Genomic DNA, 13,616 nt, shown 5'->3' with positions numbered 1-13,616 from the left:
TAATTCCACAGATAAAAGAGTAAAGGGATAGAATACGTATCTGGCATCAGTGTATCAGTGACAAACGAATTTGTTGAAACGCTTTCCATGCTTGAGGAAAGCCGACTGAAGAGTTTGGTACCTTTCTAAGCCTGAAGAAAGCTACCGGATAATACTTTCCATGCCTGAGAAAAGTCGACGAACGAATTTTGTGTCATTTTATGCTTGAAGAAATCCACCGATAATGCCTTCCATGCTTGAGGAAAGCCGACAAAGGAATTTGGCGGTTTTCTATACATGAAGAAAAATCCACCGATAACGTTTTCCATGCCTGAGGAAAGCCGACTTGGCGGTTTTCTATACTTGAAGAAAAATCCACCGATAACGCTTTCCAAGCCTGAGGAAAGCCGACTTGGCGGTTTTCTATACTTGAAGAAAAATCCACCGATAACGCTTTCCAAACCTGAGGAAAGCCAACTTGGCGGTTTTCTATACTTGAAGAAAAATCCACCGATAATGCTTTTCAAACCTGAGGAAAGCCGACTTGGCGGTTTTCTATACTTGAAGAAATATCCACCGATAACGCTTTCTAAACCTGAGGAAAGCAGACTTGGCGGTTTTCTATACTTGAAGAAAAATCCACCGATAACGCTTTCCAAACCTGAGGAAAGCCGATGATTGCTGAAATTTGTAAGTGTATGATGGTTCGATTATCCCCGAACGTGGGTCGTAGATGATTCACAATTTTAAGCCGATTATCCGACCATATTAAGTGCTTCAAATGCCGAAAAATGGACTTTGATGCTTGTCAGGGGTAAAATGGTAATTTTAGTCCCCTTTAAGTATCAGTTAGAATTTTCCGCGTAATTCTAGCAAAAATAATCGCCCAATAACCTCGAAAAATCATTCAAACTAGTCAAAAACGCCAGGGATATTCGCTGACAATGTGCAGAGCTGTCGTGCCACGTCACCCTTTTGTCGTGACACGGGAACTCCTCCCGTCAGACGGGATAAAATCCCGTGTCACGGGAATATTTTTTCCCTTTTTTTTTCGTTGTTTGAATCGGTCAACGCGTGAATTATTGTGCTTTTTATCGACGAATACCAACGCGCCACGTCATCAGTGTACCGGTACACGATAACGGTAACCGTGGCACGGTGAACGGGGAGCGTAACGATTACTTTTTTTGTCTTTAAATTCACATTTCTGCTTCACTATTTCGCCATTTCTCATCTCCTCTCTCTATACTTCTCCATTTTCATCTTCTTGCTTCACACAAATCGCCGCGCCACGGTTAAGACAGTCCGGCCATCGTCCGTCCTCACCGTGACACGGGAACGGCAACCGTGACACGACAGTTCTGCATTCTCTCTCTCTCTCTTTTTTTTTTCTTTTTTTTTTTACTGCGGGCTGCTGCTACTGTTGTTCGCTACTGTTGTTGCTGTTGTTCATCGGTGCTGCTGCTGCACAACAGGGCTCCGGCACCCTACTTGGTCCCCGTGACACGTCGGTCTTTCACCGAGCCGCGGCAAAACTCAACCGCGTCACTGCGGCCGCGCAGCTCTTCGAGCTTTTGGAGCTCAAATTTCCACCAATTTTGCTCTAATTTTTTGCTATCTTCCTCATTTTCGACCCTCTACAAGGATCTATGTAAGTTCTTCTTAATTTGTGCCTCAAATTTGCTTCAAAAGTAATTTCATGAAAAACCCTTAAAAATCAATTTGGGGATTTTTGATTTTGAGGTTTTATGTTGAAATTCTTGCCATGATTTTACTTGTATATGTATGTATGTGTGTTTGTGAGAAATTTGAGACAAAAATTGTATGATTTGATGGAGAATTGAGCAAATCACCATTTTTGGGTACTACTTTGTGAAATGATGTTCATGTTATTTCTTTGTACTTGAAATGGTGAAAAAATGGTGGTGAACCTTGTGAAATGATGTATTGATTCATATTTTGCATATGTACTATATTGTCATGGAGAACATAGTATCATGCGGCTAGGAGAACTGTAGTATTAGTTTGTCATGGAGAAACTAAATACCATAATTTTGCCAATTTTTAGCCTGGAGGTAAAAATTTAGCATATAATTCAATAAATAACTAAATAACTTAGGAAATGATGCTAAGTATTTAGATTTTTATAAATATGCAACTTGAATTAAATGTCTTAGGAAATGATGCTAAGCATTTAGATTTTTATAATAGCATGCCTAGGCGACGAGATTGCGATCTTTCTACCCACGGCCGGCGTCGGGCTTTTCGGGAGGACACTCCCACTATCCCTGAGGGCATGGACGACGATGCCTTAGAGTCCGAGCCTCGGGCATCCGGGAGTAGAGGTAGGTGGGTTCCACCTCCGTAGACTCCAGACCAGTTGGTTTTCTGCTGTGAAAACCATGTCTCTCATCGCCCACTCTCCGGCATAGTCGATGGCACGCTTCGCCACCAAGGTTCTGGAGCCGGCGATTTGATCCCTCGACTTCACCAGATCATTACGAGGGATCCTGCTACGAACGCCCTATGGGAATCGGCTGGTTTAGTAGATTTCTATACGGCGGTTGTAGGGTTTCGCAGCCCCCGGGGTTGCGGTGCGACGGTCGTTCGCGCATTGTTAGAGTATTTCTGGGATACTACCAACACTTTTCATTTTGCTTGGGGGGAGATGACGGTGACCCCCCTAGACTTCAGTATGATCAGCGGGCTGCGCTTCACCGACCGGGCTGTAGCTCAGATGTCTGATCTGTCTTGGGGATCGGCTGAGACAGCTGATTTGTTGGGTCCGATCGTTCAGCACATCAGGTCCCGACCGGTGTCTCGAGGTGGTCCTAGGAGCGGACGATCGGAGCTGGCTTCAGTTTTAGCTCGTGGCTTCGACATGGAGGATACGACGGCTGAGCAGCGAGTGCGGATCTTCATCTTGATCCTGATCTCTATGACCCTTTCTCCCGATAGGAGTTCACGTGTACTCCTTTGCTACCTCCCCGCTCTGGTCAGGATCCAAGAGATAGGATCTTATAGCTGGGCCAACCTTGGATACGCCGATCTCCTCTTATCGCTACGTCATGGCTGTCGGCAGCTGAATGACGAGTCTCCCATCACCGTCTATGGTCTGTGGAGAGTCGTAGAGGTGATGATCTTTTCCCTTTTTATTTCACTTTAACTTGTTCGACTCATGTGCTAAAGATTACTTTTCATCGCAGCTATGGTTCTACGAGTACTTCCCAGGCTTGGCTCCTCGCCGGCGTCGTGGAGCGGTCCATGATTTCCCTGTCGGGGCCAGCTGGCGTGATCGAGGAGAGTCGCGGGCGGAGTCTGTCCCTGCTCTGCATGGGCTGCTACGCCGAGGCACCTCTTCTGTCGGCGTAAGAATCAGTTTTGTTGTTGTTATTTTCCCTCTGGCGTTGTTTCTGTTGTTTCACGCCGACTTTTTATGGTTTTCAGGTTGCCATTGATGTCCAGTATCGTCCTTGGGCCGGGATGACTGATCTACCTGAGACCTTGCGACTTTCTGCGCACCGCACCATTTTGGTTGGTATCGGACGCTTTGTCTGGTATTTGGGGGAGCGAGTCGTTCGTCAGCATAGCAGTGATCGTTTTGTGGTGCCCTCATCTCCACCAGAGTCGATGCTGGACTCACGCTTGATCAGAGAGTTGATCAACAGGGGAGAGCGCTATACTTTTCCATGGCAGGAGCTTGTACACATGGAGAGTGACTATGCGCGGGATTTGCTTCCCTCTCTGGCTCCTCCACCAAATTGTAGGCGTCGCTCGAAGTGCGCCTACGTTAAAAGCATGTGGTGAATATGCTTGGCACTCATAGGAAGTAGGAATTGACATATACGATAAGGGACACGATTAGGACAAGGAAAGTAGGGAGCCGCCAACAAGTTTTTAAGGAACTTGTAAACCGTTCACGGATCATAAAAGGCAACCACGAATAAGGGAAAACAAAGGCAACAACGATTGACCCGTGAAGGTTACACCCCATTCATAATCCATGAGATTACTAACTCCATATGGTTCGGAACCACGAAAGGAGGATCGGGGATGATGGTACGAAGTGAGTCATGGAGTCACATTCGCCCGTATTGGCCTCTACTCGATTCTTATATTGAAAAGCATTCTTGTGATCTCAAAGGCATACAAACAATAATTCAATTCGCTCCAAACTATTATTTAACTAAATTGGTTTAACATTAATGTACACATAATTCTAAAATATTGGTGATCACTTCAATTAATAATAAGATTAAAAGGATCCTATACCGGTTGTCCAAATTATCTTATTAGGCGTGATTTTCAATTACATATTCCCTTTAACATGCAATATGGTGATCATAACAATTATAGAACAACATTAATATTAAAACCAATTTAATCACAATTCCAACAACATAATATCGTTAGAAAAATAATAAAAACAAAAGGAGCATAATCCTTACTTTGATTATGTTTGTTTGCAACTACAAAATAATAAACGAGTTAGTAACTTCAAGGAAATAATAAAGCAATAATTAAATTAAGTTAAATAAAGTATAATTGATTTTGGGGCCAAACCCTCAAACAGTTCTACCTTTCACGCCTAGGCTTAAGGATGGAACCACGAGTGAAGTATGGACTCCTTTGAGTGCTTGAAGAAGGAATTTTGAAGTGAAAAGGGTAGGCTAGTGTTTAGGCTAAGGCATAGAAGAGAGAAAATAAAATAAGAGAATTACTCGGTGCCCCGTACATCAGAAATGAGGGGGTATTTATAGGGAAAATGTGCTGAGGGAGCCTACGGAACCCTAAAATGATAAAAACCCTAAAAAAGTATCCCGTGACACGGTTAAACTGTACCGTGACACGGGAAGCCCCACCGTCAGACGGTACACATTCCCGTGACACGGTACACTTTTGGCGCGATACGGGAAATTTTCAGAAAACGGGATAGAAAACGCGTCAAGGGTTTACGCGGAAAAGACACGGAATGTCCCGTGTCACGGCAGACCTTTCGTGTCATGGGAAATCCCACCGTCAGACGGGAAGGATTCCCGTGACACGGTGGTAGTCTGCCGTGGCGCGGGAATTTCCAGTCCATTTTCCGTCTAAATACATTTTTAACCCTAATTTCCTTCATCTTTTTAAGTGCTGATTGATAATTTCGGGCCTTTTCTGACTTTTATTATTCGGGCTAAAATAAGAAAATAATTAAATAAAAATAAAAAACGGTTTGGGCCAAAAATAAATAATAAAACAATAAATAAAAAAGGTTTGGGCTTAAAATTAATTAATAAGTTTGGGCTGAAATTAAAATTATGCTTTTACCAAACAACAAGACTAATCCATGGACTGTTCAAAAATATGAATTTAATAAAATACGATTTTTTAAGCACTCTCGGGATTAAATACTAAACCCGACCAATAGTGGCGTCGAAAGGTTGTTCATCATCGGGTTTGGTTTTGGGGAGACATTTTTAGGTGTCTACAGATACCTTGATGAAACCTGCAGTTATTTGTTTTTGGACTTCTTCTTTTATTTTAAGAGCTACGTCGGGTTTCATTCGACGTAACTTTTGTTTTACAGGTTTCATTCCTGGAATTAGTGGTATAGTGTGTTGAGCTATTTCTCTATTAATGCCTGGCATGTCTTCGTATGACCAAGAAAATATATCGATAAATTCTTTAAGTAAGTTAATTAAATCGGTTCTTTCTTGTTCATTAAGTGTTAATCCGATTTTAACTTCTCTTTTATTGGTTGAATCATTTGAGATATCAACCGTTTCAGTTTCTTCAATTATCGGTGTTTTCTTTTCGAGTGTTTCCATTGCTTTAATAATTTCTTTGTCTTTTTCATTGTTAGTTAAGCAATGCTCGTCATCTTGGGTTAGAGAAGAACACAATAAATAAGGAGAAGGGGAAATATTATTATACTCAAAGAGTGATATGTCCTCAGGGACTTGATCACTAACTATTCTAGGAGAAGAAATAGAGAGAGGAGGTACTACTACTAAATACCTAGAAGACTCTATAGGGAGGGACTCCGACTCAGACTCTGACCTCAGACGACTGTTCAAACATTGGTCCTTGCCCAGTCGTGATGGATATTTTTCTTCCACTTGGAGTAGTCACCTTGATAGTCTTGCGCCACCCTTGTAGTGATCCTTAAGCTGGAGTGATTAGCTTCGAGGGATCGAAGCTTTCGCTTTGTAGGACTATTTGAATGAGTGAGGAGTTATCTTCTCTATAAGTTGGCTCATTCTTTTCTCGCCCAAATAGTAATCCCATGACGTTAAAGTCAAAGCATGGGGGTGCTTTCTCCTTATGGTCAGGAGTTGGGACTTCATCTGTGAAGTAACAATCCAAGAAAATCTCAAATCCCGGTTGCCTTATGCCGTTTACAACAAATGCCTCGGGAAATTCATGGCATGGATAGTCCTCTCCTTCTTTTATAAGTTGACCATTAAGTGTAAGAGGGTACTGATCCATTGGGATTGCTTTCTTTTGTGTGCGAGCGTCTCTACGTGCCTTTGGTTTTTCCTGGGCTCGCTTGAGATCTTTCCGAGTCGATTCAAAACCAAGTCCGAAAGTGTCTAACTTAGGGAGGCCAGGTGACTCCGGCGATTTTTCTATTCCTTTCTTCTTTCCTAGGGTCATCCCAGGAAAATGTCCTTGTTTCTTTAGAATAGCATTTACAACCATGTTGGAATGGGGGTTATGGCAAAGAGGGGTCCTTTCATCCTCCTAGATTAAGGAGACTTCTTCGTTAAAGCCCCATAAGTCTTCATCATCCTCGTCGTGCTCCACATTAATGATTGGATTTTCTATAGACTTGATCCTCATAGGCAAAGCATCGATGGTGATAGGAATTCCCCCAACTATAGCTTTTACTTGTTGGTGGAGAGATGAGGGGACGACCTTTAGGTCATGAAGCCAAGGGCGCCCCAACAGCAAATTGAACGAAGCTTTAATGTCTACTACTTGGAAAGTGGTACCATGTTCTATTGCTCCCGCCATTACATTCAGGGTAATTTTACCAAAAGCTTGACGACGAGTGTTGTCGTAGGCCCTTATTCCTTTTGTAGACGGAGTTAAATCTTCATCCCTTATGCCTAGCATCCTCGCAGTTCTAAGTGGACAGACGTTGATGGCCGATCCGTTGTCTACAAGAGTCATAAGGACATTCATTCTCTTGCAAACTACTGTGAGGTTTAATGCCTTGTAATGTTTGTCACCTTCTGGCGGTAAATCCTTGTCAGAAAAGATGATCAAATTGATTGGACTAGGAAGATCACTTGTGAGGAAGTTGGCTAACCCCTCAGGAGTAATGTCGGAATCTATGCCTATTTTGTCCAAGGCATTCATTACAGCCAACCTGTGTTCTCGACATGTTGCCAAAAGTTTTCATACGTTCATCTCAACTTTTATCTTCTTAAACTGCTTAACGATATCATTGTCTTCAATGATTGGTATGGGAACTTGTTGTGTGGTTGGCATAGGTTGTGTTGAAACGGGAGGTTGCATTCTCCCGGATCTTGTGAGGACGTCTATCGATGAGTCTTCTTCAGCCCAAAAGTCATCCATGGCGTACGACACAGAAGGTGGAGATCCTACTATGTCTTTTAAATAGACGTCTTCTTCATCACTGTCCCAAACTCCATTAATGGTTGCATCGTCCTCTTGTGGAACTTGGACTAGTTTCTTTTCATTAATCATTTTCTGAACTAAATCCTTGAATTTGAAACAGTTTTCGATAGTGTGACCCCCTAATTGTTGATAGTGACTGTAATATCTATCTGTCCTTTTCAATGATTCGAATGGTCTCGGTTCGAGAGGTTTGATCTCGCCACTCTCGGAGAGAATTTCGAACATTTGTGCATATGGGATCCCAATTGGAGTGTAAATTCTATTACTCTTCTTGGGTTTTTCAGTGACTTGTAAAGGAAAACGCTTGGCCTCATAAGTCGTTCTCATGGGTGTGAATTCTCTCTTAAGTTCATCTTTCGGGAGTGGAACCTCGTCATATTTCTTTTGAAGTTCCTTTATAGCGTTGAGAGTTTCACGTAGCAAACGCGACCCTTCCATCATAGACAGTGTGAGCGATTGTATGTCTTCTTTACTTGCCGGTTCTGGAAGGCTATCCATGGCGTCGAAGAATATCTTCTCATCTTCTTCAATGGCATGGATTTCTTTGACAGGTTTAATGAGAGACGAGGGGTCAACCTTGTTTTCCTCATCAGAGATAGCCAAGGCATGAGCGAGAGGTGCATTATCAATGCTTGGCTTCTTATTGGCAGGGGGCAATGGTAGTTTGTTTTTATCGATTAAGTCTTGGATAGCTTCCTTAAGCTTCCAACAGTTTTCGGTGAGATGGCCCCTACCTTGGTGATACTTACAGTGTGCATTGGGATTCCAATTAGCCGACCTCTTTTCGACTGGTGGGTTCCCAAATGGTCCAATAGGAGTTATAAGACCTTTTGCATTTAATCGATCAAATGCGGTGTCATAACTCATGCCAATAGAAGTAAAGTTTATCCTAAATGGTTTCTTTTGTCCTTGATTGTTCATAGCAAGGACTTCACCTAAATTAAAAGTGCTAACGTTGTTTGAGTTGGTGGTTTTGGAAGAAGAAGGATTGTCGTTCTTCTTTCCTTTCCAGCCACTGTTGGAGTTATTGTTGGCAGCTTTTAACTTAGCCAGGTCGTCTTCAATATTGATCCCAATGTTGTAGACGGCCTTGAAGGTATGGACATTATTTTGATACTTGAGATGTTTGGAATATTTTTCTTGAAGGTTTTTTATGAACAACCTTACAGACTCTTTTTCACTTGGCACCTTAATCATCTTAGCTGAGGTTTCTCTCCATTTGTTAAAGAAAGAGATGAAGCCTTCGTTCTCTTTCTACTTGAGGATTTAAAGTTCTCTATGGTCAGTCTCAACTTGAATGTTGCACTTGTATCTATCAACGAAAGTGTTTGCTATGGACTCCCAGGTAGAGGTCTTTTCTTTCTCAAGAGAAAAGAACCATTGTTGGCAAACGGTCTCGAGGGATAGTGACAACAGAGAGGGGAAAACCTTCTTATCGATACCCTTAATACTCATTATTGTTTCGAAGGCTCTTAAATGAAAATAAGGGTTATCAGTTGCTTTGAATTTCGGGATGTCGTTGACATTGAACTTCTGCGGAAGAAGATCTTTGTCCACCGAGACCCCTTGTGAAGTAAGCCCTTGAAACTTGTAATCGCTAGATAGCTTGCTTATACTCTCTTGCATGAGGTCCATCTGTTATTGTTTCACGGGATCATCGATCTTAAGTGTGAGGAGCTTCAGTGCCTCAGTCATGGTAACCAGTTGGTTCCTAAGCTCATTAACTTCTTCTTGTGTTGCCATTATGGTCTTAGCTTTCCTCTTACGAGCTATGGGTTTGTCGAAAATTTGAACTTGTACGAAAAGGTTGTCTTTGATTAACCGTCCTTCCTTTCTTGACCACGCGCTGTAATGTAAACCATTTTGCGTTTTAATTACTTAACTAGAATCGACTTGACTTTACGGTTTTAAAGAGGAAAAATAAAAAAAAATGTATATATTTTTAGGGAACTAAGTATAGTATTTTTTTTTAGAAAAAATGGAGGATTAAAATCCGACATAGTTTTTTCTTAGAAAAAATGGAGGATTAATATCCGACTTACCCCCCTAAAAAAAATGACGGAAAGAACGCGCATACAAGACTCTCTTAGACATGGTCAAAGTATGAGTATTGGTGTGCGCGTTGAGTGTAAGTGACATATTTGGACTCTTGTGTAAGACCATGGGACTTAGTGCCTAAACTGGATTAACGACTCGACCAAGTACTATTGATAGCGAAAATTAACCGAATTAATTAGCAAACTTGTTAATTAGACACTACGTGATGACTCGACCAATAATCCGAACTGTCGGCAAAACGACAGGACTGGCGTCGCACTGTGTAGTGTAGCGCCAGACGACAGAGCTGTCGCCAGGCGCCACACTCCACAGGGTGGCGCTACAGTCCAGACTTTGGCGCCAATACTGGAGCTTCAATCTGGGACTGTTTTCGGTGTTATTAATCAACAGGGGTATGCCTAAAGTCATACTAGGTCAATTCTGATTAAAATATTAGACTTTATTAACTCTAATTAATTAGGCAAAGTTCTTTAAGTCATTAATTTATTTAATCTCAACACAAGTCAAGCAAACGGTTAAGAAAACATATATATGCACAACAATTAATGCACAATTAGTCAAATAGGCACAATATGATGCAATGAGTTTGCAACCTAACCATGGCTCTAGTTCTCTAAAGTTCGGGATATGGTTTAGTCATTAGAGGGTCCATGGTTAATTGTCCGGATGCACCGCGCGGAAGCCGTACCGTGAAGGGTTGGCGCGAGTGGATGGGACACCGCGAGTTTTAGAAAAACTCGCTTCCATGGTTTGGTGAATTCAACATTCTCGGATGTACCCTTTGTTGCTCTGAGCGTTCAATCAGGTAGATGGAGCATGAATTCCCAGAGGGTTATGTCCATATGTAGAACACATATGGGTTTCAAAAAAGTGAGAAAAAACTCAATCAAGAAGTAGGATCGAGCAAACAATGCGAAAAACTGGTCGAAATTAGAAAGCATATTTCTGGCTCGGTATTGGAAGAATTTGGCGCCAGCAAACAGAGCTTGGCGCCAAGTTTTAGCTGTAGCGCCTGGCGACAAGCCTGTCGTCTGGCGCTAAAGTTAAATGTCTGGCGCCAATGCTCTGGTCGCTGACGCTAATTCCTACATGCCTCAGCAGCTTTCTGTGCTCAATAAAATTTTCCAGATTTGCGCAGTGTTATTTCGGTCCTAGTTGTGAAAGATATTTCTCAAATTTCCTACGTGTAAAATCCTATGTTTTTAACTCATTACGGATGGTCTTTCCAATGAGATATTTTTTATTCAAATGACAATAATGTTAATCAAAATTACGCACATGAAATACTTAGAACGTTTCGAGTCTCATCCACTCATTCTAAATAATTGCCGAAACAAATTCAGGAATTAAAATAGAAATCCTTCCCCATGGAGTCGCCAAAAACTGTAGTGAATAATTTCAAGCGTTAATCCCCCTAGTCTTGAATCCCACTGTGATCATACACTAAAGTACGGTGGCGTCCAAAAGGGAAGAAGATAGAGCAAAAGAGTCGCCAACAAGTTTTTTAGGAACTTGTAAATCGTTCACGAGGTGAAGGTTACACCCCTTAACGATCCAAGAGATCGTCAACTCCATAAAGTCTTGAACCAAATAGGGTTCGGGGATAAAGGTACAAATGCAACCTAAAAGAGATTGAACCTGCCCTAATAATAGGCCTCTACTTTATTCTGATCGTATTCATGTGCGCTTTCTGACTAACATTCAATCAATAGGATTAACCCTAAACTTGTTTATCTATGTTGGTTGAATATTAATGCACAAATAAACTATTATTGGCGATCACTTGAATTATAATCATATTAACCCTAAACAAGATTATTAATTATCTTATTAAGCGTGATTACAAGTACAAATTCCCTTTAAACATGCATAAAGGTGTGATCAAGCAATAAACAATCAAGCAACATAATAATAATCATAATCATAATTATAATCATAAATCATAAAAATAATCATAATATTCATGTTAAAGCATAATAATAGCAAGATCTTAGGCATGATACTAACAAGATTAATAACAAACCCTAGCATGTCACTAAGCAATAAAAATTAAATCTTTAACCCTAACATGATACTAACAATCATAAATATTAGGAAGAAAATAGAAAGCATCATAACGATCATATTTAGCATTAAAGTTACCCTAAACATGATACTAGGAATATCATAATAACAATCTAAGCATAATTTCTACATCATAACATCAATAAAAATCATTAAAGTACTTACTTTGATGCCTCGTACCTCTTTCACGTCTAGGGCGAAGGCAAATTCGAATATGGCTAGGTGTATCTAGGTCTAATGAATGCGAAATTTTTAAATTTGAGAGAAGCTAGTTTAGAAAAGAGAGAGAGTAATCAAGAAAATCTTGATGAGATTTGGTCCCCTGAAACGAAGTTTTTACGACGTTATTTATAAAGAAAATCAGCCAAAAAAGATAAAATATCAAAACAGAGTTCTGGCGCAGATAAAACTGAATTAGCGCCAACACTGGCTATTGGCGCTAGGCGCCAATGCTAGCGCCAGGCGCTGCAGTTGGCGTTTGGCGCTGATTCAGAAAAACACGCGTTTTCTTTAAAATCAAATAAAAGTTGCCGTATAGGAGGATAAAATCGTATTTCCCTCAAAAATGCTCTTTGATTTTAATTAAAACTCTAAAAAGTCAACAAAAGTCAATTTATCAATGCTTATTGAATTAGGAATGAAAAAAACCTTCTAGAAGAATCTAGAAGACTAAAACCATTCCTAATTGCATTAGGAATGATAAATCTATATTAGGCCCTCCTCTAGATCATTGGGCCGCATATAAGGCTCAAACCGGGCCCAGTTCAGTGAATTGGCCATAACTTTCTCAATATTCATTGGAATTGGGCTTATAATATATCGTTGGAAAGCTCTTGTCAAGCCCCATCCAACTACACTACTATTGTATCCATATCATGGACCAACCAAACTGGATTGGCTGTTTTCTTAAAATAAGTTTTCAAAAACAGAGAGAAGAGAAAAGAAATTAAAACTTTCCGCAACACTAAACTTTCCACACTTTCACTTCATTCGATTATGATTCGACGCAAAAGGTACTCATCACTGGGTTTGGTTTTGGGGAGACACAAATGGGTGTCTACAAAACCGTTCACAGGGTGAAGGTTACACCCTTAACGATCCAGGAGATCGTTAACTCCAATAGGTCTGGAACCAAGACTGGAAGTTCGGGGATGAAGGTACAAATCCAATCTGAAAGAGAAAGAACTTGCCCTAATAATAGGCCTCTAGTTTATTCTTCTTGTATTCATGTGCGCTTTCTGACTAACATGCAATCAATATGTTTACCCTAAACCTGTTTAATCTATGTTGGTTGAATATTAATGTACAAACAAAACTATTATTGGCGATCACTTGAATTATAATCAAATTAACCTAAACAAGATTATTAATTATATTTTTAAGCGTGATTACAAGTACAAATTCCCTTTAAACATGCATAAAAGGCGTGATTAAGCAATAACAACATATAAGCATCAAGCAACATAATAATAATAATAATAATAATAATAATAATAATAATAATAATAATAATAATAATAATAATAATAATAATAATAATAATAATAAAAATAAAAATAATAATAATAATAATAATAATAATAATAATAATAATAATAATAATAATAATAATAATAATAATAATAATAATAATAATAATAATAATAATAATAATAATAATAATAATAATAATCATGTTAACAATAAAGCATAATAATAGCAAGATCCTAGGCATGATACTAACAAGATTAATAACAAATCCTAGCATGTCACTAGACAATAAAAATCAAAGATTTAACCGTAGCATGATACTAACATGAATACTAGGAAAGAAAATAGGAAGCATCATAGAAATCATAATTGATATAAGCAAATCACCCTAAACATGATACTAGGAAAAGCATCCT

This window comes from Chenopodium album, chromosome 4 (genome assembly GCF_948465745.1).
Source record: "Chenopodium album chromosome 4, dcCheAlbu1.1, whole genome shotgun sequence".
NCBI lineage: Eukaryota > Viridiplantae > Streptophyta > Magnoliopsida > Caryophyllales > Amaranthaceae > Chenopodium > Chenopodium album.
Note: the sequence above shows the minus strand (reverse complement) of the source record.